Genomic DNA, 26,823 nt, shown 5'->3' on the forward strand with positions numbered 1-26,823 from the left:
TATTTCAAAACAACTATAGACTAGCAAGAGAAATTTATGATGTACGAGGAAATCTACAAAAAATATTTGATATTTTATATATTTTATAACTGGGTAATATAACAAAGAACAGTGGAAAAAATAGCAATTTTAGAAATTCATTATTTGCCGCACATTTTTTATATTGCTTTTTTCTCAATTAGCAATACGTAATAATATGCTCAATAATTATACGCTGTTGCCTCTTTTTTTTGTTATTTTTAAATATATTGTAAATTTTTATTTAACTTTTTAACTACTCCAATCGCCACGGCCCATAGTGAGCTGTTTCGTGGCAGCGCCGGCACCAACACACCGACAACGGTCACCGTTGCGTAGCGCTGCGGACTGGCTCAACAAGTTTACCAATCGAAACCGGTGCCTATTTGTGTGCGAACCTTACGCCGAACCACCACCGACCGAGGAACGCGCGTCCGCCGCGAATGCATCGCGCAAGTGAAACGAAAGAGTGTATGTTCTTTTTCCTATTTCCTTCTTCGGTCGCCAGCGTAGTACTGCGCGGTGTCCAGTCCAGTGACGAAAGGTAAATCTGCATGCAACAAACAGCATTAGCAGTCGGTAACAGTGCTAAACAACAAAAAATTGAGTGAAAAACGAAAAAAACCCCAAACTCGGTGGTGCTCTGAAATTAAAAAAAAAAAAGGTGCAAAGTGGAGGTTGTGTTGCTTTGCGGCAAACGAGAAATTACGCCAAGATCGCTAAGATACGCCAACGCAGAGAGGCCGTACATGCTTAACGCGTGGCAAACAGTGCACCAAAACCGATCGAAGCAAACAGTGCATTTTTATCTCTGCCACGATTGCCATTTGTTTCAAGTGTTCGGCCACGTGTGGTCAGTGAGCAAACGGTGCGGCGAACATACATCGTTCGGCAATTCGGGTTTGAAAAGCGCAGTGTACAGTGAGAAAATATATCTTAATCTCAAAGCCCACGAGCTGCTACAGCTTACCAAGTGCGGAGTGCAATAATAGTTTTTGCGTGCAAAAAGTGCCGTTCGCGTGAAGTGGCCCGCAACTGCGTCTTAGAAGCTTGTGAGAAAAAAAAGGTTGTGATTATAACGATTGCTTAGAATTAGCTCCCAAGTGTGTTCCTGTGACACGGCTGCAGCAAGTTTCCCGGTTCCAGGCCAGTAACTCCACCAACCCCACACAAAAAAAAAACACGAAACACGTCGTCGTAAAATATATCGTCCGTTCCTGCCGCTGTACAGGTAGGTTGGCCCCGGTATTAATTGGAAAGCTTCGTAAAACTGTCATAAAATCAACGACCGAAGCTTCTTCCTCCTGACGGTGACCTGTGATGAAACGTTCAAACCTCACATGAGGACATGATTTCTTCCACCTGGCATGAGGGTTCACCCTCCAGTTCTTCGCAAGGGGGTGTGTCTTTCTAAGGGGAGCTTCATGCACACACACAGAAAAAAAAACCAAAGGGAACGAACCCTTCGCTGGGGTTGAATCGGCGTTTGGAAGGAAAACGCAAAGATCGACCCACGAAGATAGCCCCGAGCCTTCCTGCTTCTGTTCTTCTGCATCGCCAAAGCGCTGGCTGCTCTGCATTTTTCCTGGTGCTTCTTTCGGGGTCTATTGCCTTCCCTCGGGTACATAATATTTATGTTGTAGTTTGAAGCATTTTTTTTCTGTTAATACTTTGTCCCGCCTTTGCCTCTGCCTTGCTTCGTCACGCAACACCGCAAACTCACTCACTCACCAGCACCACCGGCACCAGCAGCAGCAGCAGCAACAGCGGTCAATTGTTTCGGTCATTAGCGGACATGCGAAGGCCCTTCAAGAATGCGCTGCCAGGCCCGTCATACAGGTTCGTTAGGCCGTGTACGTTTGCTTGAGGAAGGGCACAACCAGCACACACACACCACTGGCATACCTTAACATAAATGTGTGTATGTGTGTGTATTTGTATGCTTTCCGATGGTTTCGACCAGTTCGACAGAACCAGTTTCTTGAGTCAGCCCGAAGGAGGCTCCTTTTTGTCGGTGTGTTTGGCCGCACGGTGCAGTGTGTGGAATGATCTCAATGCTGCAAAAGCGACGATCTATAGCTGGGGTCGCTAGCTGTGAAGCAGGTTTCGTTCCACACGCCGGGCAAGTTCTTGTTCAGGTTCAAGCCTTTTCATTCGATCCTCTGTTCCGCTGCTCTGCAGAGCCGGCAGAAACACAGGGTTTGCCTTTCGTTCATTCCAATAAAAAGGGTCGAGATCCGAGCTTCTCTTTATCAATGGTTCGAGGTTGAGCTGGGTGTGATAGCTTTTCCACAAACATCTCTTCTCAGCCTGCAGTCGTGGTGCGCGAAGAATGATCATTGAATGATCACCCACGGTACAAATGATGATCTACATTTGGGGCAAAAAATAAAACGGTGCATTACAGTCCCATGTCTGGCCTTCTTTGCTGGATGGTATGTGTGTGTGTGTGTGCACCAATTTCTTTAAATGCATATGTAGCACCTGTGCGTTCTGTTGCACTCGCGTTGCGCACGTACCTGTTGCATTCGTACCGGCGTCGGGGCGTCATTCTTGTGCCAGTCGGCAAAGTGGTGCAAGTAACGGGGTTTAGGTAGCGCATAGAATACCATAAATGAATCTTGGGCACATACAAGCATACATACGCGCGTGCGATTGTGGCGTGTCGAGATGGATGAGATAGATAGTACTGAAGCGTGTGTTCGGTAACTGGAAATGTTTAATGATAGTTGCACTAATCTTTTTCCAAAAGGCGGCAGTGTTCCGATTTATGAATGTGTGGGCTTTATCTTTATCTTCAATGTCGTTTTAATGTTGCTTAGAGCAGGGTTCTATGTTACTTATAATTGGAAGAAAAATGTTGGTTATAACCTAGCACATTAAGTAGGATAAAAATACATTAATAGGTAAAATATGAAATGAACATTAACCGGAGACATGTCGGCTTCTATAAGTCAAAACTCCAATAGTCACATATGACAGAAAGGGCATTGCAGACCTACATGTTCTTATGCATCCATTCCAACAATTTTTACACTGGATGATTTAGTTCTTATATTTCTTAAATTGTCATCGTTGTATTCTCATAATTGGTTTCAAGAACTTAAAGACCCTAGCACTATGATTACCAAAAAATACTTAAACTATCAACAGATATGAGAGAACTTCATACTTCTAAAGTTATTTTAGAATTAATGTACATACTGTTGCCCGATGTGCAAAACCTCTACAATGTTACTAACACCTGATAGGTATCAAATAGTTCCCTTGACGCTTGGTAATTACAGTTCATGAGCGATTTTGAAACCAAAGCAACTGAAAGAACCAGGAAACAAGTTCACAATCTAATTGGAGTATTGATAACTAGATTTGCTCACCTTGTTTTGGTCGTTCCCTCGAAATATGAAGCTAATTTCGATAGCTTTATTTTAAAATAGAAATTGCTTTATAACCCTGATCCTCTAAGCCATAACATTCGCAGCAGCTAGTATTGTTTTACACTGGCCTTCACTTCTTACCGACAGCGGTTCTTGTGCCAAAGAGAAGAAGTAAGTCTTACTTCAAGGCGTTGCAGTATTTAGAAGTTTACGTGTTTGACATATAACTATTGTGTGTGTTGTCATAAATCTTAACAATAATTCCAGCATAAATATGTAAATGAGACATAAAACCATTCTCGATACAGGTGACATGTTTACCATTTCAATTGGCATGATTATTGGAATCAAGTACAGGTACTTAAGATAACACTTAAACACATCAATATTTAAAAGTCTGCATTTAGGAAAAACATAAATATTTATTTAGTGACATCTCTGAACCTAACCGGAACCAAAGGCTTGAAATGCTCTCAAACGTCCCAATTCTCCTCCTCCCATGAGTATAGTTTGGGCTTTTCTATCACAACAAAACAACACACCGTCAAATGATAATGTGACATGTTTTGGAATGTGTCTTATCACAAATAGAAATGCTTATCATAATGTGGTAGCATTATCAAATCCTCACCATCATTAACCTGCATGAAATGACCAGACATAGCGCTTTTAAAACCGGTGGAATAATAAAGTGCATCTTTTAGCAATAACTCCTTGGTTTTGATGATGTTAGTCGTTCATAATAAGTTAGAATTAACCTTCCATTAGTTTTATCGCCATTTATCGATACCGGAATCAAATTAACGCCATCATCTTCCACGCTTAGAGCTGTAATTTTCCAACCAAAAAAGTTGTCAACATGTCTCTGATCCTTTGTTTCGGCGGGTTTGACTTTTGGCGTAGAAATTGTTTACATCGTAATCCTGCGTGTTATTAGCATAACTTATCATTTACACCTTCCATGTCCGGTCGAACTCACACGCTGGAGAGGTTGTTTTGGAGCCTCGCCGACCAATGGTATGCAAATGATCAGTTTACCTTCTCGGGAACTCCCTCAGCCGATGCGTGAAACACGATACGACACTTTGTGTTTTTCTGTCACTTGTCAAGACACCACGAAAAAGGCTGTTCCAGCCCGGGGGGTGTGGGATGCGAGCTGCATGGAATTCACCCTTATTTACCGTTTAATTAACATCCATTGACACTCCCGCGAATCATATTACCGCGTAGTTTCGGTTACGGTCGGTGTGCCCGCTGGCATATGTGTGCCGGTTCATTCTTAAAATCGATTCGCATTTAGCTTCGGTTTTTGTGGAGTGCCCCAGAGTTGCTAGGCCGCCGAAAGGGGGTCGGGTCCCTGTTGATGCACGTTCTTGTGCAGCAGAGGTTAACCTTCACGTGGTAGGGCAAAAATGCTTGTGTATCGATCGGTGGCAGCTGCTCGTGGTTGCAGAAACTGGTTCTTGTTTTCAATATCACTAATTCATCAAACGTGTGGCACGGCTCGACCGCGCGCATGCACAAACACACTGTTACAGGTTGCTGTACCGTACTGCCGTGGAAAGCCGTGCTGAGTGGAGGGGTTGAGGACTAATTTGCTGTAAAAAAGGCATAGCGAAGCAGAGGAACGCCAAACGGATGACCGTAAGGCAAGTGTGCTTTTGTTTCGTGCTGCAATTGGGGGGAGGAAACCGGAAAAATGCAACCCAAGTACCTTTCCATCGCCACCACACTGTGTCTATATGTGTGTGGTGTGTGTGTGTGTGCGGTGGTGCATTCCTCTGCACGAGAACGTGCAGCTCTCTTCATCACGCTACGGTCGAAGAATGCAGTTCTTCCGTTTTTGCCAAACGGGTTGATTGATAAGTTCCAATTTGTTTCCAAAATAAGGTAACTTGGTCAACAAACTTATCCAATCAGACGGAGACATGAATTCCCAGAGCGAATCGCTCCCCGTGGTACAAGTGCATCTGGGTGACGACTTGGGCGTAGAGGGTGCTCCAAAGCTGCACTCTTTGATTGACCGCTAGTAAAACTTACAACATCATCAACCATCAACCCCAATATCGATCACCTCCCCTCATTTTGCCATTTCTGGCACTCGGCGTGATCATGGTGTAGGAGTGGGAGTGGGTCGCCCCGCTATCAGTTTACGCGACAAATGGCGTTTGACCAAAAGCGTAATGTGTTGGAATGATAAATCGAACCGAGCGCTGGCGTTGAGATTGGGTTTCACAGTGAAATCACTGGCCAGCGAACCGGGCGTGCGGGCGTTCAAGTGAATTAATTCGCGTGCGCACTCGGTTAGGAGGGCGCGGGTTTAAAAGGGGTTACGCAACAATGTGTCTGAGTATAGTTTGAGACGATTCACCGATTTTTTAGTACGATGACAGATGAGTGGAACCACGCGCGGGCAGCATTCAAGTTGGATAAGACGCAGAGCTAACCGTCTATCTTTGGTTCAATATTTTGGTAGCGAATGATGGCAGGTGGAACAATTAAGCAGGTCACTGTATTAAATAAGATAAATTGTCTATAAAGTAGAAAAGATAGTTGAAGCTGTACTACATATTTTTGCCTGTTTTCACACTCACTTAGACAAGAAGGCACACAAAGAATTGAAGAATTTTGGAATATTCGACCTACGCTGATGTCTTCATCAGAAGATGTGAAATAGGAAGCTGACAGTACAAAACTAGGAACTGTCGAAAGGTATAATTTTAAGTTGCTTTGATTGGATCAGAAAGTAAGATAAGATGCGCTCATAACAATACAAAACTTCAAAGATGAGAGCATGGATCTTGTTTCCTTTCTTAATGAAGTCTTGACCAAGATCCGGGTTTTACGCCTCTATCGACTCAGAATTCCATTCGAATGGATTCTGCACGTCAACCGATGTATCTGATGAGAGGTTAATAATCCACTACTTGCCACAAACAACCTCATCCAATAAAAATGCCAACAATTAAGTGCGTCGCAGCTGACAAGCTCTCTTTTCTGCACATTTGTGCAATCGATTAAGGCGAGTCGTAGAAGCGCGCTTGCTTGTCACGATCGCTACACTATCTGGAGCGTTACGACGAGCCGTTACTAGGAGGTTCCATTGCCGAGTGATCCGACCACTTCCACAGTATCCGGTGCAGCTGGCGAAGGTAATGGATCTGGTGGTACCGCGCCGAAGTACGACGCACCGCGCTTGGCTTTTAATTAGCGTCATTGTCGCTGCATAGATTTCGCGGGCTGCGTCTCGCCACACAAACACCCCGAGAGAGCACGCTTTTCAGGGTGAAGCGCATGAATAAACGCTAGAATTGTTTCGGTGTGTAATTGCCGGTATCGGACTGAATCGGCCTCCCCGGGGTGGGAATGATGCTTGGCTGATAATCGCCCGGTGACATCAGCAATGGGACACTGGGGGATGGGTAAGAATTAAAGCAACTTCGCTGAGAACTCTGCGAGATTGTCGGCGAAGGGAGTTGAGTAGTACCTTTTTGTTATTTTTTAAAAAAGGAAAGCAAGGTCTCACATTTACAATATTATCACATTAAATACACCTCAGAAGTTCTCAGAGGCATATTATTAAATAAGCCTCTAAGAAGTAAATTTCCACACAGCAATTTTATTGTCTAACACAATCAAACGCTGGTCTCGGAAGAGCAGAATTAAATTTCTTTGAATTACTATCGCTTTCGCTGTTATGATGATTGATACTATCAAAATGATTTGAAGAAATTTCAACAATTAACTTAACAACATCTCATTAAGCCACTGAAAAAAACGCCGTTGGGTTGTGTTAAACGGCTCTTTAGAGCTTTCAAATTATTCACACAACTGTTGATCCCAGTGGAATTTGTGCCGCTTTTGTTGTAATAAACGGAAAAATCTGAATCTCTCCCCCAAATGCAAAACGGTGAAAATGGTCGTTGACATTTAAAAACATGGGACCCAAAGCTGACATGAAACATCCCGGTGGCGGGTGAAAAATAAGAGCTGATGGAAGCTAGAAGAACGCTGAATGCTGCATTCACCTGTCGTGGCTGGGTTAGATGCAGCAGCACTAGCTGGCTGAGTGCTGAGACAAAAGTGTACAAACAGTTCATTCGCTACCCAAGCGTGACAAGGCGGTACAGATGGCCGGAGGGCACAGCCGCGAGACAGATTTATGCAAATTCGTCACAATGGGAGCTTTTCACCTTTGCCAGCGCGTGGCAATGCAGATCAGATGGGTTTAATCTACTTTAAACAATAGCGTAGGCTCTGCGAGTGCAGCCCAGCTCTCACACGACTGCATTCCATCGTCTTTCCCCAGCCTCTACTTACTATAACAACGATCGTGCTGCGATCGATCAAAGAAGATCTTCTGCAGGGGCATCTTCCACCTCATATCCATACCGCGGTGGCACACATTTTGCGGGTTCGTCGTTTTCTGCGCGATCTACCAACGGTGTGGCCAAAAAGATGTTGCTGTATGTGTATGTGTATGTGTGTGTTGTGGAAAGGAAAGCTAGCACAATGACAGTGTGTCGGTGTGTTGGTCTGTGTTGCGAACGATTTTCATCGCACGTCGCTTTTCCTTCATTTCGTTCGTTTCGCGCAATCTTACCAGAGGGACGCTCCAAGGTGTTGCTCGAGCAGGTCGATCGTTTTGGGAGCTGTGTTGTCGCTGTGTGTGTGAGAGCGATACTTCTTTTATGCCCGGCATTTTTTTTTATTTTTACTCGATTCATGTTCATCCCTTCCCATCTCATTTTCACCGCATTATGTTTTGCGCCCTGGGAGAAGGCAAATTGTAGGTCTTTCGTTGTCTCTTCCTTTTCTTCTTCTCCTGCTTTTTTTTCTTCTTTCCTGCACTGCGATCATCGTGACCGTGGCAGATGTCGGCGGTGCGATTGGGAACCCAATATCATTTCACCTGTATCATTGTATGCACATGTGTGTATGCGTGTGTATTTTCGATTGCAATTTAATTTCGCTTGACGATTGAAGAAGGCTTTTTGATATCGGGCTCAGCGTTAGCGTAGAGGGAAAGAAAATTAGGAAACGAATAGCACTACACGAAAGCAACGAAACGTTGCTTCTCTTCACCATCCATTTGCAGCGCTTTTGAGGGGAGACTAACACAGGCACTAAAGTTCAAATAATAGAGCGGCTTTAGCACAAACCACCAAGGAACAAAAAAACTTTCCCTCCAATGGTGGCCGATGGGTTTTCGGTTTCAGTTGTTGATTAGTCCCGCCATTCCGGTAAAAAAAAACCCCATCGAAAGTTCCGCGAAAACAACCCAACGGTAAACAGGGGGGAGCTGGCCAGTTTTCTTCGACGGCCGTTTCCGGCGGCCCGGGCCTATGCAATTGCGGAGCGGAAATGAAGCACAGCCCTCCCAAGGCAGACACGCGCCCTTCGCCCAATTCGATCGATCAGACTCGAAGTTTCTGCCGAACGATCGTCAGCAAATCAGACAAAATGCAACAATTGTATATCGTTCATTTTCTTGAAATCACCTCACAACAGGAAAGGAGGGAGTTTTCTTCGTCTTCGTTTGGGAAATGCGTATGGAAAGTGTAAGTGGCGCTGGAAAGGAATTGTTAATCCCCGCGAAAGGCGTTGTTGGGCGCCGCGGGCGAAATGGAAAACTGTTTTCCCGTGTTCGTTTGATTTACGATCTGAATTGGGGTCAGCCTTTGAAGGGTGCTGCGCGTAATCGGAACGTAATCCCGCAAACACTCGGCGGGCTTATTTGCAGTCGGTGTAACGCACACACAGTGGCGCTTGGTTTCGGGCGGATTAACTCTCGGTGTAATGGGATACCGGGAAGGGAAAGTACGGAGTAATGAAAGTATTCTTTGAATGAATGAAGTTGGATTTAAAATGCGAACAATGATTTAAAAAGGTGCTAATGATAGAGATTTGGACGGCTATCGATTTCGGGTAGTTAAGTTTTTTCCGAGAAAATCCATTTTCTTACAGTAGCATGCAAATAAATCCGTCCAGGTTAAGTCCTCCAATGTCTTTCCAATAATGTGCCTGTAATTTTTGGAGGTTGTAATTTACTGTAAAAAACAATACAAATCAACAAGTAGTACCTCTGACAGACTTGAACACAGAATTGAAGTGGATGTTACAAGCGTAATCCAAGGAATTGTTGTTAGGATTTTGTGAGATACTATTAAGGCTAAAGTAAATTTCATACGTATGTCTCATATCAGGAACTAAATTATCAATATTATTGTATGACTGGATAGTAGTCTTCGTGTGATGCATCTTATATCTAATTGCTCATACATCCAAAAACATCTGTAGCTTGCTGGAAGTTACAGGAAGGGTTCAGGCAATACAATAGGAGAATGAAGTCCACCAATGACCATGCATTAATATTTTTCGAAGAAGTGTTTTTTTATATGTAGTTCGGTATCTAAACTGGCACATCAAATAAGTAAAACTCAGAGTAAGTTTAGATGCTTTGAAAGAGCATGTGAAAGAGTTCCATCATAACATGCATGATCATATTCAGCATTATCATATTCAATAAAATTGGTTCCAATCCGTCATTCTCAATAAATCAGTAAAAGCTAGTTATTTGTTCGCTTATTGAGAACAGAAATCTTTTTAAGGCCTACGACGACCTACATTCTTAAGGATCTTAAAATGTTCTTCAAAATGATGTATTTCGATACTGTATACCTTTTGAGATATTTTGAAGGCACGACAGCACTCGTTTAATATGCTTTGGTTGTATCTAATATCGAATCCATTACGAATTATAATACTCAATATCGTTGATAGGTTAAAAATATTCTTGGGGGCCTTCACGATTCTAGTTAGTTTTTTGTATGGAGTTTGACAGTTGGAGGCTGAAATCATGTAAACACTCCATACAAAACCACACAAAAAACTAGCCTGCTATTTTCAGTCTAGATTATTCTAGCCACAAAGCTAGAATTAGATTCGAGTACCTGCTCGAAAACACGGGTTTGTTTACATTTATCCCAAGGTGCATTAAAGAGATCAGGTGATGCAATATAGAATCAAAGTGTATGTAGTCCAGGTGGTCTCATAGCATTTTTTTATAACCAATTTTGAGCATCACTTTTTAACAGAACGAGTGAAAACTTTTGCTCAAATGAGCTTTCTGAAGGTTTGACGAATACTCAAAACACTCTTAAAATCTTCATTCAGAAGCAGAAGCGATAAAAATTTGTACAATTCTTTTAGCTCTGTAATTAACTTCCAATAAACTCCAAATAACATTTCCTTTGCAACTCTCCCCTACGCTAAAGCTATTCGTAATTATTCTTAGCAGTATTGAAAACATAATGGCCAACAAAATAAGCTCCACTCCAATGTCACCCACCTGGGGAGAGGCGAGCAATTTTGGAAATTAAATCCTCAATCCTTGTTACGCTGTCCAACCTGTCTTTTTCATGCATCTGGACTACTTTGCCCTTGGAACGCTCCAGTCCTGTTCTCGCTGCGTGCCAAAGCGCTCCGGCACTAGCTCCACCTCAAACAACTCGCACTTAATACCCGATTCAACGCGCAAGTTTTTCGTAGTAACAACTACACCTTTCTGACGTACACTCACAGCCGAGCAATGTGTGCACTGCCCTAATGGCCGCAATTAGCCCGTGTTATTGATTCCGATGTGCGAGAGCTGGTAGATGGAAACGGGAGAAGAAAAAAAACCAAAACAAAACGGAATAGTAACGAGAGGAATTACCCTTTAGCAGCTGGCACGACCTCCTTATGCCTCCTTTCACCAATCGAACCGCAGCACTGTTGCTGGGTTTTGGTAGGAATTGGTAGAAATGAAACTGCAACAGTGTTTGCTATGGTACGGCAGAGCTGAGAATGTGAAACAGGTTTTTCGGCGATCCGACCGCTACGAAGCTGCTGATCCTATGCCAGGGCGGTTAGATTGGGTCTGCGCGACCTTATTTGAAGCCCCGTTTAGGTGTGGGCGCACTGTTGAGGCTCCCCGGGTGTGGCAGAAGAGGTGGAAGCATCGGGATCAATCCCAATACGTTGTACTTTCTGCTTTCACATCTCATCACACCCTTAGTTCCCAATAGCAGCAGTGCTGATCAATCAACCTTCTTTCTGGGTGGACCATAAAGCGTTAGTTTCGATCAATTCCAACGCCGGCATCGAAACGATGCTTGCTTACCCTTTTGTGTCGTGGATGACTCTTCAAAAATTCAAAACTCAAAGCCGTCGAGATTATTCGTCTCTTTCTTCGGCGGAGGTAATAAACCAAAAAAAAGCACACACCGAAGGTATGTCTTCCAGACCATATCTTCCGGTTTCCTTTAAAACCCTGGGGATAGGAGATTTCATTTTATCTCCATTTTCTGTGTCTGTGCTTCAGTGTCCTATAAACTCAAACCAAGCATTGGAGTCGTTGTTTTTTTTTTTTTTTTTTTTTTTTTTTTTGTGGGTTCGGATATGTCTCCCCTACTTCCAAACAAAACAACGAAAGCATGTAGACGCCACGCGGGAGATAGCAAAACGTGATACGTCGAGGTGTGTACCGCTTTCGACCGCGGTTTAAATACCTTCGGAGCCACCACCCCACACAGATATCCACATCCGCCGTAAAACCGGTCAAAGTAAGCGGGATACTAACGAGTTCTTTGCTCCAAACCCCCAAACGGACCGGTAGAGTTCAGCGAGGTCTATGCGCCAGGGTCTCGACATCATCGTGCTAAAACTATTTGTCATTAAAGCTAACGCTATATTAAGTTTTGCCGGTTCGTTCGTGCCTTTGCTTTGTGTCGTCGTATCGGTGGAAATGCTTCGTTGAGTACCAAACCCGCGGGACAAAGTGTTGCGTGCGAGGAAGGAAAGAAAAATCCCCCACAGTCAGCGCGAGCTGAGCTAGTCTGGATGCGAAGAGCCACATAAATATGGTGCCTAATTGACCGGTTGGTTCGTTCGGTGACTTGCCAAACTAACTCACGCGTCCCGAACCCGGGGTCCAGTTTCGAAAAGCAACGGACCTGCTAGCGAACGGGACGCGAAAGTTGTTACACCCGGTCATCCCGGTCTCCGGCGGGAGCTGCGAATGGCAATGCGACATGGCAATGGGGCCAACCAGGGGCGTTTGCGTGAGCGGACTTGTGAATTTGTGGTGCAAAAATTCCGAGCACTCAACAGTGCTGCCGGACGGAGTTTGGGTGTCGTTTATCTTCTTAGGTCACTGGGCTTGTTTCTTTTTCTTTTCCTGATCGTTCCGAAGTGGTTCCGTTTTATCGCAGTTTCCTAGGTGTGGTTGGTGGACTGTAGTTTCTTGCTGGCATAGAGCATAGATTCGTTCCAGTTGTATGACTTTTTCTCAGAAAATATTCTGACGTTGTTTTGTTTTTAATAGTTTCATTAATTTTACTGAAGAAGGTAATGTGTATGTATATTTATTTATTTATTTATTTCATATATATAAACCGACGGATCATCATGTCTAATCGGCAACCTTATAATTAAATTAAGGAGCATATAAATAAACATCTAGTTATAAGCAAACATTACATGTGACGTAGACGCAATTTCTCCTTGAACGTGGAAGTAGACATACTAAAATCGAACAAATCTAACACTTCATTGAACTCGAGGGACATACGTATAATAGGGTGTCCCTGGCTATGGTTGTTGCGGGTACGCGGAACACGGAGATGGAAATTGGATCTAAGAATCCGACAGGGAGCGAACAAATTGATGCTGGCTAGTAATGCCGGGGAATCGATCTCTCCGTTAAGGAGCCGAAATATGAAAAGGCATTGGGCGTTTTTACGTCGAGAGCAGAGTGGTTCAAGTCCGAGAAGCAGACACCGCTGATGGTAGGTGGGCCGAGCGTGGTCGGATTGCCATGGAAGGAGTCGAACCGCGTACCTGGTGAGTCTCCGTTGAATGGCTTCGAGGCGATTGATGTCACCAACGCCAAGCGGGCACCAGATCGGACAGCAGTACTCCAGGCACGACCTTACGATGGCACAGAAGATCGATTTGACGCACATGGGATCGGTAAACTCGCTACAGGTCCGCGTAATTAAACCAAGTAGCTGATTTCCCTTCGCAACAACGCTATCAATGTGAGGGCGAAATGACATCTTCTGATCGAGTAGCACCCCCAAATCACGGATACATGTCGTGCGAGCCAAAGCCGTGTTGAGCATAGTGTATGTAAACGTGATGGGGTGACGGGCTCTGCTGAATGATATACACTGGCATTTATCAGCACACACTTGGAGAGCGTTTCTGCTGCACCAGCTATCCAGATTCTCAAGGATCGTTTGAAGGCGTACACAGTCACTGTCGTTTCTAACTGGAGCGAATATTTTTACATCGTCGGCGTACATTAGGTGTTGGCCTGGCGGTAAAACGAAAGATAGATCATTAATATAGATGAGGAAGAGTAGCGGTCCCAAATTACTCCCTTGAGGCACACCGGAGGAGCTGGTGAAAGAGTGAGAACGATGAGATCCTATACTTATGTAGTACGAACGACCAGTTAAATATGAACGCAGCCAGGTGATGTGCCAGTCGAGGAAACCGAGTTTTTTTAGCTTCGAAAGTAGAATATCATGAGAAATACTATCGAACGCAGCCCTGAAGTCGATATATACTGCATCAACTTGAGTACCACGATCCATGTTGTCGAAGCAGTAGCCAACAAATTCAGCAAGATTTGTGGTGGAAGATCTCCTTGGGAGAAATCCATGCTGACTAGGGCTCATATAGTTTTGAACTGCTGTGAGTAGCGGATTGTATAGAATGAGCTCAAACACCTTTGCACAAGCGCATAGGGATACAATGCCACGATAATTACTAGCATGAAGTCGACTGCCTTTTTTATGGATAGGAATCATTCGCGCGTGTTTCCAGGACTCAGGATACGTGCCACGCATAAGGGAATCATTAAATATTTTGGCAAGAATGGGTGCGAGTGATTGACGGCAGTGCTTCAATATGTATGCGGGAATATTGTCAGGTCCAGATGATGTAGATGGTTTTATATCGTTGAGTGTGCGCGCAATTAATGCTTCGTCAATTGTGGGTATAATAAAATCGATAGCATCCGATGGAGTATTGCGGGTGGCCTCTGCTAGTGTGTTAGGATTGTGAACAGGAAGGGTGAATGCATCAGCGAAACGATTGGCGAGAGTGTTGCAAATATCGGATGTATCGATACTAGTTTGGCCATTGTAGCTCATTGACGGAGGGATACTTCTTATATTGCGCCGTTTGTTCCAGAAGCTCCAGAACCGTGTCGGCTTAGAAAATAGCTGCCTTTCAGTACGGCGAATGAAGGAGCGGTAGAGCACACGATTATGTCGACGATAATTGTTCAGTGCATCGAAAAAAATTCTCCTATGCAGCGATGATCTCGTTCTACTGTAATCCGCGTAGGCTTTTGATTTTATTTTTTTCAACCGTCTTAAAGATGCATTAGACCAATCGGGGCCAGGCTTTCGTTGAGCAACAGGAACGCAGGAATTAATCGCTGAGCGCATAAAAACGCTAAAGCAATCGGTGGCTTCGTCGATAGTGGAAAAGTTGGAGCAGTCAAAATTACGGTCAAACGACACAATAAGGGCATTCATACGTTCCACATTCGTTTTGAAGAAATTTCTATTGACTGTACTGCGAGTGTGACTGTTGGTGGTGTGGGATAGTTGTACGGGATAATAAATCATCATATCCAATGAAGGATGATGAAAGTCCTCACTGAGAAGTGGAATACTACAGTGTGTTACGTATGGGAGGAAGTTCTCTAGAGCCGAAGTACCATTCACAGAGTGCAGAGGTGTGATTGAGTCGCACAAAATATTGGTTGCGGCAAGGTTTGCGAAGACCAGATCCAATTGACGCCCAGATTGATTTGCAATACCACTCAACTGAAATAATCCGGTACTATGCAACCCATCAACGAAATCGGTATTAGCCACGGAATTGCATAAAGGTGCATAATGCATGACAGAATAACATGGAGAGCAATCGGTGGCTTCTGATGTATTAGTCAGCTCCCATCTGATATCAGGTTTATTGAAATCTCCGAAGACGTATAATAAATCGCTCTCTTTAATGCGGCTTGAAATTTCACGTACACTATCATGTAAAGCGTTCATCACTGCGGGGTCATTCGCATGACTAGGCGGAATGTAAACAACGCCGATGTAAACAGAGACACCTGGCAGCAATGTTTTGATCCAAAGTTGTTCCAGTATGGTATTAGGCGATGCGATTTCACATGTCGGTATTGAAGAGGAACTTGCAATTAAAACACCCCCACCGCGTGAGAGGGCACTGTTGGAAAGATTCCTATCGCACCTGTAGATATGATAATGATCGTCAGTGAGGAGCGAAGAAGGTATGGACTGAGTAAGCCAAGTCTCGGTAAGAATGATAAAATCATATTCTGATTCTGATAGCGCCAGGCGAAGATTTGTAGTTTTCGTTCGTAGACCACGTACATTTTGGTAGTAGATAGAGAGACTGGGATGAGCTGAACGAGGTGCATCGCCGGATGCTGTGCAAGATTGCTATTCATCCGACGGGCCAGCGTCAGCAGATTCATCAGTCCGTTTAGCGTTTCGCTTCGGTCGTTTTTTAGGAGCGGCTAAGCATTCGGGAGGTGACCTAGTAGGTGTGGTGGTAACAAGCATTCGCTCATTAAGGTCAAGATGTGGTTCGTTTGTAAACAAAGCTGCGTCTGTAGTGGTCATGGCAGGTGAGGAAATCGTAACGGGCTGTGCGAGCGTATCTGTTGTAGTAGTTGGCATCGCGGCACTCCCTCCAGAATGTGAGAGAGGATTATGATAAGTGTCGGTAGCGGGAGTAACGTTTTGATCGAGCATCGAATTTGTTTCAGTTGTTGCACAGGTATTAGTGTTATAATTATTGGTCCGATAGTCGCGGAACTCTCGGTAGGTAAGAGCAGAGGGCCATGTGTTAGGTGAGAGAGCCTTGTTGCGTAGAGTGGCTGGTATGCCCACCTTAAATGAGATAAATGAGAGTGTACTAGTGTCGGCACCAAGCTTCGTCAAACGGTGTACAGACACATCCCGCTTATCGAGTGCTAGCCGTACTTGTACCATGAGAGAAATCTGCTCAGTGGTAACCGATGGGGAGAAACGCGTAAAGAATAGCCACATTCGCATATCGGTGTGTGGGATGGTGTCTAGTGTGTCAGAATCGAGCGGCGATCCCGATCCTCTGAGTAGTGGTGTTTGCGGGTTGTAAACTGATGGCATATTGGTGAAGGATGACGGTTCGTTCGCACTCACACTAAGAGAAGCGGCTAATGATGGATACTGTTGTAGTGTGGGTGTAATAGTACCGGGGATATTTTTGACCACTGAATTAAACAATTTAGGCGCTGAATTGTGATGAATGGGCCGTTGAGACGGTAAATCGGTGGCGGCATGCGTCGATCGCAAGCAGGAACGGATCTCCGCCTTTAAAACTTCCAGAAGCTCTAACTTAATAGCTGTGGTATGCTGTGACAGCTCGCTACGGAGGCCCGCTTTAAGGTCGGCTATGCTGGACAGTAGGTCGACAGAAGTGTGAGTGTACGGGGTGGATGACCTCAACACGGCCGTACGCGGATCCTTGTGAAACTTTACACAGGCTTTACAGGCCCAAAAAAGTTGTGCACAGGACTCTATAGTAGCGGAAAGTTCCTCAGAAAGTCCGCTGCATGAGAAGTGAAACTCAGAGTTGCACCAACCCTGGCATTTCAGTAATGATTTCCTTATTCTTTAGAATGGCTGTATTTATCAGATCTCATCACAAAACAGCTAATGAAGATGACCCTGCTAAGATATTCTATCTTACATCTATTCCCAAACGGCCATAAAAGCAGATAAATTAGGTTAACAGTTCGCTTTTAAAATCTAGCCACTGCATCTTGAAAGCAATGGGAAGTTTATCTCATTCGAAATCCCTCCATCATGCCACGATCCAATCGATCGCAGCTGTTTTGCTCATCTAACAGGTGCGTACGGTAGTTCCCGTGGCGGAGTCTATGTTCTACCTTGCTTGCTCTCACACTTTCAAAGATTATCGTGAAAATACCGTCATCCACCTTGAATCATACCGTTCAACACCGACTCCGGATGACGTGATCGTCACAAACACCACCATTAAGTCGATCAATCGTTGGTACGATCGAACGCGACAATATGCGTACCGTAGAGGTACCAAAGAGGCCTAACCTCCGGCAAGAGACTTGCACTAGGCGTTGACTGAACAACGGTTAACCACGAGTTGTTAGAACAAGTTTGTCGGACATTTTTTTCGAACTTGTTCAGGCGGCATATGTTGCTAATGCCGGTGTGTTGTACAGCTTGATCACCGTCATTAGGTCTAGCGTGATGGAGAGAGGACAGCGTGTAGTGCTTGTTCAAAGCCTTGATCTATACCGGACTTCATTCGTGGCACGTATTCGCCAGCTGACTCATACGATCGAATCTTCATTGACGGTTGTTCAAACACAGATATTACCTACTTTCAAAGGAAATAATTGTTGATAAAATCTGTATAGCTATGCTTCAAATTTTTATCTTAAATGGATAATATCCCATTTATTGATAATTGTCTAGTTAAAAATCTGATTCTTGACATCCATTTTTATTTAAGCGGGTTCTTAATTTTATGGTTCTTTGTGACAGATTTTTAGTTCTTGAATTCATTTTTATGATACTATTCAATGCGCTCTCAGAACACTCCCATCCCATGGTGTTGGGCTTGGTCATCAGGAGGTCTACAACGTGAATGCATTGCAAAAATGACGGAAGATCATTTGGCAACAGTAAAGGTCACTGGCAATCACTCCATCAACTAGGTTATGCCAATCCCAGCGTGGAGCTGAATATTCCGGGAAGGAACATAAAACACGGTCTGCTCACACCGGCTCAGTTGTACATCGGCTAACCGTTAGCTGGCGATTAAGTCGAAATGAAGTGACGGACAAAGCAAGAAAGAGAATCAACCGAACTCATTGGAGACAACGTTCGGGCCAAGACTGTGGGAATGATCTTGAAGAAGTGATTTCTTCTGTCGGTGCTAAATGCAATTAGGTAATGTTTGTGTGTGTGTGTGAGCATGACGCACCATGGAGGCTGTTTTGGCAATGACACTTTTAAGCTTTTTGTCAACAACCAGTCGGTGAGATATTGTCACAAAGTGTGAAATATAACAGCCTGTTGGTGCTGTTGCGATTATGGCATGGTCAATGAATTGAACTCGTCGTAAAAAGCGCACCCTGAGTGTTTAAGAACATTTGTAAACCGCATTAAATTAACACAAGTTTAGTTAAGATGCTATTGTTTCTAGAAAATAGTTATTCACCGCCTACGCGCGGACTGTCTGCTCAAGAGCACATCTTTACGGCGCAATTCATCGTCAGAAGATCGGTAGTAAGGTATGCCTTCATTGCCAGCTGTTTGTTGTTTTCACGACAAAACGCTCAACTCCCTCATCCGTTCCCAGTCTACTTACTCAAACACAGGTGCCGATCGGTCAGTTATTTATACATTCCCTGCTGCAAAGCTGTTCAATTAATCATTATTTATGATTGCCACAAGGACACACCGCGGACACACAGGCGATGGATGTCGCAAGACGCTGAGTGAAACAACAAAGTGCACTACCATCTCAGCGAGAACAAACTGCCGAGAAATGGTACAAAGAACTGGCGTGCGCTGCAAGCGACGAACCCTTAGATTCGTCAGTTGGTGCGCCATTGCTGTGCGAACAAATATGCATCCGGTCTGATGCAAGCGGGGGTACGATTCGTTGTAGAAGGTGAAGTGGGTGATTGTTTTTCGTTGCAATTTCCTCTCACCCCCGTGCCGAATCGAATCCGGTTTAAACCGCTGCCCAAATCGTTCGCATAAGAAAAGCGGGACGAAAAGCCCCGAAAACCCGGCTCGCGTGTGTGTGTGAAGGCAAATGTGGGGTGTAATGACACGCTTGAAAGCTGTTTCAGTGTCTTAGTGACTAGGCTGGCTGGTGGAGGTTCAATTTCAAAGCGATTAAGTTACGATCGATTGAGTCATTTAGCGCGATTGAGACTTGCTTTTTTTGCTGTTGCTGTCTTATGGATACGTGGCTGTGAGTTTCACATTTGGTTTGGAATGAGGGGCTGAAGCTGACTAAGTTTTTTTTTGTTCGTGTCCAGGAGACAAACCCGTTGACGTTAAGAGGACAGTTAAAGGTTGATTTGCATTGCGACCTTTTTCTATTGTGTAGCGATTGTAGCGTGTCGCTTTTACAATTGATTTCTATCTGTAAATTAGAATGCAAATAAAACAGTCTGAGAGAGAGAAAGAGAGAGAGAGAAGGAGAGAGAGAGAGAGAGAGAGAGACATAGACAGAGAGAATGGAAATTATTTCACAATTTTAAGCTTATGCTCATTCGCGATCAAGATTCGTTAGACGAAAGGCTAAGGGCCATGCCTCGATTTGCGTGGCTCAGAACAATCTCCGCAGAATGGCTTAAGATTGGCGTGATGTAGGCTAATTCCCCCCCCCTCCCCCCCCCACATCTTTTATGGAATGAAAACGTGTCCGGTTCCACCCCCGTGAGCTTGAGAGTGAGAGAACCACCACCAGCAACTGGTTGCATATTTCCGACGCCATCCACCTCAACCATGTTGGAAGGGTGCCAAACATCGAAAGCAAAATGACCAACACAGCCCAGCACGGACAGTGTGAAAAGCCACGAAGCACGCGGGAAGTAATATGCTTGTTGCAATCCGAGTTGCGAAAGTGAGAAATTTCCCATCTCTCGCCCGCCCGCGCGCACTACATGACGCGTCGTACCGTGTAGGAGGTGTTTCGCCGTAAACATGCCAAATGCTTGTTTGAGCTGGGAAGATGGAAGGAGGATGCAAGAAGAGGGCCGCACTTTTGAATGTGCCCGTTTTTTTTTTGCAGTCCTCAACCGAATAGACGGGTGTGATGTGCATGTGCAAAACGATTCCGCGAGAGCCATTGGCTGCAAAAGATTGCAGCTAAACTTTCGCGCCAGATCCACCACCGCGGTCGGGCTGTTGGTGTCGCTCCGTGGGAGAGGCTTTTCGGGGTGCATGCTATGACATCATTTGCCCGGTGTTGGGGTGTGAAGCCAGCGGTTGACCGAAGAGAATGTGATTCAGTTTTTTTTTAAACAAATGCTCACGAATGTAGAAATGCGTGACATGAATGGAATGTTGCTTCACAAAACACTCACCCGGCAATGGGATGGTGAATATAATTTCTCATTTTTGCTTGACACCTCGCGGCTGCGGGGTTCGTATGATTATTGCATTTAAATCTTTCTCGAAAGCTTACCAACAAGCTTTTGGAGCAAGCATGCAATGGAACGAAACAGTTGAACCACCTTGAAACTTATGATCCGTGATTGTTATCGCTAAAGTGTGCAAAGCAAACGTTGAACTACAACAAAAGAAGGAAAACACAAAACGTCTCCACAATCCACCAACCTTTGATAAGAAACTTATTCTCATTTTTTTTCACAAAAACTGCCACCCCGCCGTGGCGGAAAATAATGACTATATTTTTGTTTGCTTTTTGACCGGCCCGCTATAATCACAGCGTGTGTGTCTTTGCTGGCGAAGGAGTGCCTTTTTGTGTTTATTTTTCTCAGCCCTCCTCCTCCGTCCCTCCTCTCTAGAGGCCCTATGGCAAGGGATGGGGGTGCGTTTAATGGACACAAACTCGACCGGAACAAATCCGGTACGGTGTGGTGGGAAACAAAAAGCGCAAAAAGGTGGAAATCACTACCATTACACCCGTCGGGCAGTTCTATTGGACCGATTGTTACCTAATCAGAGTGGTGCCTCGAATGTGCACTCAGGGTAGGGCCTTTCAACCTTTGACTTCTTCCACACTTTAACTGTGCGACACCCAACGCACCTCCGCAGTTCGCTCGGCTGTCATCTGATTAAGGAGACAGCCAGGGACGTGTTCGCTTTCCATACTGCTGCGAGGGTGAAAATATAGGTGTACGCAAACGAGCAATGAGCAATTGTATTGTTTGGGGACCCACCGAGGAGTGAAAAACGCCGGCGGTGGGAAAACGCATTTGGCGAAACACATACTCACACAGTTGGATGAAGATCGAGCAATGAAAACAGAAACATGACAAGAAAACATGGAAAAGAAATTTTGATCACAGCAGCGCAGCGAAAAAGGGCTCGCGATGAAGTTTTTAAATTTCTGCTGGTGCAGCAGCTGCGTTGTGAATTCGAGAAATGTTGTGGAGGCGTTGCTTATAAAAGGGTTCACCGTGAACACAGCCACCTCAAGGGGAAGCCCCAGAGAAGAGTGTCCAAAAATGGTTTCCCTCCCCGATCGCGGCGCGCGATCGAGATCGAGTGAAAGTAAAGCCCACCGGAATGGAATGAAGGTGTGTGTGTGTGTGCAGGGGTAGGTGGTAGTGGAGTGTGAGTATTGAATTGTGTGCTGTTTGTATCGGTTTTTAATTTCACATTCACAAATTTTGATGTGAATCAAACGCGAAAAAAACGCCTGCTGTTTCTCATCGATACATTTACCATCGGCGGGAGGTAAGGCGAGCAAAATCGATCGGCAAGAGGGTGGGCTGGGCTGAAGGGAGGGATCGCTAGACAAACGTGTGACTCGGTTGTGCCAGCGTTGCGTTTCGTCTGCGGTCTTAAAGGCGGGCGCGCGCGCTGTCTAATGGCATGTCGATCACGAGTGCAATCGGTTCGATTGCGCCGCCTTTAAGCGGCCGTCTGTCTTGCGGTTGGTGCGGCTTGGACTGGAAGTGTTTTATTTCTTGCAGCAATAATGCGCTTGCACACAGTGGAAATGCAAATTTTTCGTTTCGGCTGCGGAACGAAGCGGAAGGAGCACAGGATTGCGTGAAGAAATCGTAAAACTGCACACGCTCGTTCGGTGCAAGGCAATAAATAATGAAGCATTTTAATATGTCGTTAATTTATGGGTTGAGTATCAAATTCGGAGGGGGGGGGGGTATTGGGTTGTTTCTTACTAGAGTTAGTTTGTGGTGATCAAGCAAACGTACCAAAAGGGCCAATGGCCAATGGTGTTGCTGCAGATTAGTTTGCTCGTATGCAATACATTAGTACATTTAATGTTGGAATGTTAATTAGAAAAAAGGGTTTGAGTGTTACAATGCAAATACGATTGTTATTGATATGTACCCTTTGTATGCATGTATTGTTTAAGTAGGTCGTTAATGGATGTAATTATTTGTGTAATCTTGTACTGTTGTGAAAACATAAATTGCTTCAGTAGCGTCAATGTCAACGTCCTGCATATAATGCACAATCGACCTGAGTTCAAATCTCAAAATAAAAAAAAGCTAAATTTGAACGTTCAATGTATTTGCTGGTGTTTTTTTTAAATTCATTAATATTTCTAGAATTTCCATCATTTTAACCTAACCTTTTAATTTTTTTTTAACAAAATGGAAAAAAACATAATTTTACGAAGATTAAGTTTATAATTTTGTTAAGGATGAAACATACTTTAGGCTAAATTGTTTTCCTTATAGAAGGATCTTTCTTTTATTCCAAAATTATTATTAAAGTGTGACATATAACTAAATTTAGTAGACAATAAAATATTAATGTATTTAAAACATTGTGGTAAAACAATACTAAGCAATTGTAACAATTTTCGTAAAGAACTGATCAATATAACTTATAAAGCATAACATATAGTTTATCGTTGCTTAAGTTATTGACCGTTTGCTGCTACTCAAGTATTGGAATAATGTTTTAAATCATTTTTAATCCTACGCTCATCGCTATTAAGTTAATTTTTGTGTGGAAAAATTAAAATAAATTTAAGTCTTTTATTTGCGTTCAATGTTTGCCTTTGTGTTCCAAAGGTTTGCAAATATAATCGCGAAACATGACACTCAATCAATTAATTACTACATTCATTATTAATAATCTTACACGAATCGATTTATTTCACACGCCGTCATGCGGCTGAAAATCAATTTTAATTAAACCTCTTGTCAGTCAAATTGACAGCGTTGCAATGCTCTACGTTGTAGCAAAAACATGTGCAGCCATAAGAAAATGCTGATCTTTTCTTTGATTAAAGGAGGGTTGATTGTTGCTACTCTGGTTTTTTTTGGCATGAATTTTGGTCGCTTTTTTGTCAACCTGCATCCCTAAATGCTACACTTTCACAAGCCATCAAAAAAAACACATACACACTGACACCATCTTGCCAAAATGGAGAACAAGGTTAGGTTCTTTTCGTGTGGGAACCTCAGCCAATAGTGCCCCCGGTGATGGTACTACCCCGGTGTGAACGCGGGAAGAAAAACCATCAAACCGCGCGCAGACTGTCAAACGGAACAAAAAATAGGCAGCTAGACACAAAACAAATGCATAGTCACTGGGGCTTTTTTGCAACAAGAAAAACACATACAAAACAAAAGCTCCCCTCTGTCCTCCTTTAAGCGTCGAAGGTGTTTGTTTTTTTTGCTTTTTGATTTTTTTTTTTACACAAACTGTCGCGTTAGTCCCGTTCCATGCCGGCACGCCAACAGTGGGTTTTGTTTTGGGAAACTAAGTTTCGCTTTACCTCCCAAACTACTACGGTGCACGGCGCTAAAACTATGCCATTAATGTGGGCTTTGTAATTAATTGCCAAATACCGACCAGCATTTGTGGCACAATTCTCGGAAGTACGGCTCAATTTTGCATCGTGGCTTTATGTTTTTATGCTTTTATTGAGTCATGCCACAACGAAGAGAAAAAAAAACCACACAAAATCACCATAACCGTCGCGATGTTTTTGGCCGATTTGGGGCTACAGATTGCATGGACAAGATAAAAGCACTACACGACAGCAGCTTTTACGTGTCGCTTGGCCATAGGGAAGCATGAAAGGGCGGCCCATACCGTTCGTTATCACAGCACCGCACACAATCGTAACGATCGCTTACGACGCCCGGTGACGGACGGTGTCGTAAAGCCCGGCCAGTACGCTTCAACCCCCAGAGATAAACGTGTTTCCGCATGCAAAAAACAAAACGGGAAAACGCATAGATATATGGCAGCCGTATTCAAGCACACGAAATCAAAGCCAATTGTGTAGCGAGTCTAGTTCTCCGTTTTTTTCTATTTTCTTTCGCGGGCTGCAGTAAATCATCCGGGGCGTGTAATGTGGGCTGTGTGGATTGGACATTGGGCAGGGCGCACTGGCTCGTGGACACGGCTGATTGGTGCAGGAGAAAGCAATCGTTCATTATGCAACGGTGTGCAGGCGCTGCTTTAATCAATGCGCATGATATGCACGCTTGCCGGGTGGAATTTTGCGTGCAGCCCACCCCCACTGCGTTTGAATGCAAATATCGTTAAGCTGTCTCAACAAATGAGAGGAGAGAGAGAGGGGGTTGTTAGGAGACACCCGTACCGTTTGAGGCTGTAATGGGTTATAATGAGTGTAATGGAGAATTGATATAAAATTTGTTTTGGCACTATTGCTGCGGATCATTTATTGCAGCCGGGCGCGCAGTGAGAAAGCAAGCAATGATTGACGGATAAATGGATTTGTTCGATTTTCTGTGCTGCATGCAAATTTGTTGTATAACATTTGCATATTCATTGGTGGAATTTGATGTTTTTTTTTGTGCTTCAGATTGAACGGTTTCAATAAGCAAAGTGACGTTATTTATTGCATCGAAACAAAATAAATAAAACAGTATTACTTGTGATTAGTCAGTCTGATCGTTTCACTGATCAATCAGATGAGTAAAGTGCATGGTATAAATCAAATATTTTGCTATTAAATTCAAGTGAAATAACATAAAAGATTATCGTTTAATTTTATACATAGTTTCCTACATTGAACGGATAACAAAATAACGCATATTGTAAATGATTTTTGAAGAACCAGAAAAAGCACAAGTTTCATATATCTGAGTAGCACAGACAATTCAATATGCCAATTTTTAGTTTAAGTTTTATGTTAAGTTTTTCCGTGTCAATTTCCATAGCCTTCAACTATTTTTCTCCGCCTTCAAGATGTTTTTCAACAGCTGTCAAATGTTGTATTTGCATCACAATAAGTTCTTCCACATGATTTTGTACATGCACATGAGCAGGAGTGAGTCTGACAGTTATTTGCAGTGGGTTGAAAATCATGTGTAAGAACTGATATTTTATTGTGATGCAAATACACCATTTGACAGCTGCTGTAAACCATTTTCGAGGGAGTGAATAATGATTTGAACACTTTAAAATGTATTGAAAAACCCTGTATTCTTCATTTCCTTGTTTTACGTTCCTACAAACAACCTTATCAAGCATTTTAAGATATGCTTTGAACATATTTATAATATTTTAAATTATTTTTGTTATTGTTTTGTTTTTTAAATTAGTAATACAACGCTGTCCACTCATAACCGACGAACGTTCTTCGACGAACGAGTTCCCCGATATGGCCGAATCTCTTCATATGTCTCATGACTTTGACTTTGGATTTGACTTTTTTGTTTGTTTTATAGTTTATTATTATTATTAATTATTACTATTACAGGGTTTTCCAAGTCAGTTTCAAATGTAAACAGTGTTGTTCACTTCATGAACCATTCACTTCATGTATCTAACCATACAGGGGTTTTCAAGTCACTTTCGAATGTGCACATAATTATTCACCACATCCAAGATGTTTTTCAACAGCTGTCAAATAGTGTATTTGCTTCAAAACAAAATTTCAGTTCTTACACATGATTTTCAACACATAGCAAAGAACTGTCAAACCCAATCCAGCTTGAGGGGTGTTGAAAATCATGCTGATGAAATTACAAATTATATTGATGGAAATGAAATGTCCGATTGATGTGGATTAACATCTTGCACGCGGTGAATAACAATGTTTACATTTGAAAGTGATTTGGAAATCCCTGTAAAGCGCATTAAATACGAATGCAATGTTCAAGTGATTTTTGCTTTTAACATAAAAATGTTCAATGATTTCATATAATTATAATTCAACATAACCTTTACATTATAAAAAAAAGACATTTTTAATTCGCTCTTCGATGTATGAAAGCGAAACCTTGCCAACCAAACCATACACCTTACCCTAGATCGATTTGACCCTTCTAGTGTACTTCGCTCAAGTTCGCAAGCACTCTCCCACCTCTTAAGACGCTTTCTGCATTCTTGCACTTGACGTACAATGCGACCACTTTTTCCTGCATCTAACAGGATTACGTTTCTATTCCCGGCCGCATACCGGTGAGCTGGCAAACAAACGACGCCCGAAACGCTTTAATTTAATAACCTCCAACAACAGCTTGTTCCCCCCAAAAACAATCCTCGATGGGCGCACTGTGTGACACGGAAAGGTCAACTGCACGATGCAACAGTGCATCAGGCAGCTGATAATCATTGACGGTTGTGTACAGTTTGCT

The 26,823-nt window shown here is 43.5% G+C and overlaps 1 protein-coding gene across 15 annotated transcripts in view; it reads left to right on the forward strand.

The window, feature by feature from the left end:
- The first annotated feature begins 409 nt into the window (after window positions 1–409).
- The window catches only part of LOC121595177 (filaggrin), a 141,930-nt gene continuing 115,516 nt past the window's right edge, over window positions 410–26,823 (forward strand). For all 15 annotated transcript variants that reach the window (XM_041918891.1, XM_041918873.1, XM_041918874.1 and 12 more), the window contains exon 1: window positions 410–1,249. The gene's annotated coding sequence lies outside the window, so the exon portion shown is untranslated. The remainder of the gene's footprint in view (window positions 1,250–26,823) is intronic.

Source organism: Anopheles merus, chromosome 3R (genome assembly GCF_017562075.2).
Source record: "Anopheles merus strain MAF chromosome 3R, AmerM5.1, whole genome shotgun sequence".
Taxonomy (NCBI): Eukaryota; Metazoa; Arthropoda; class Insecta; order Diptera; family Culicidae; genus Anopheles; species Anopheles merus.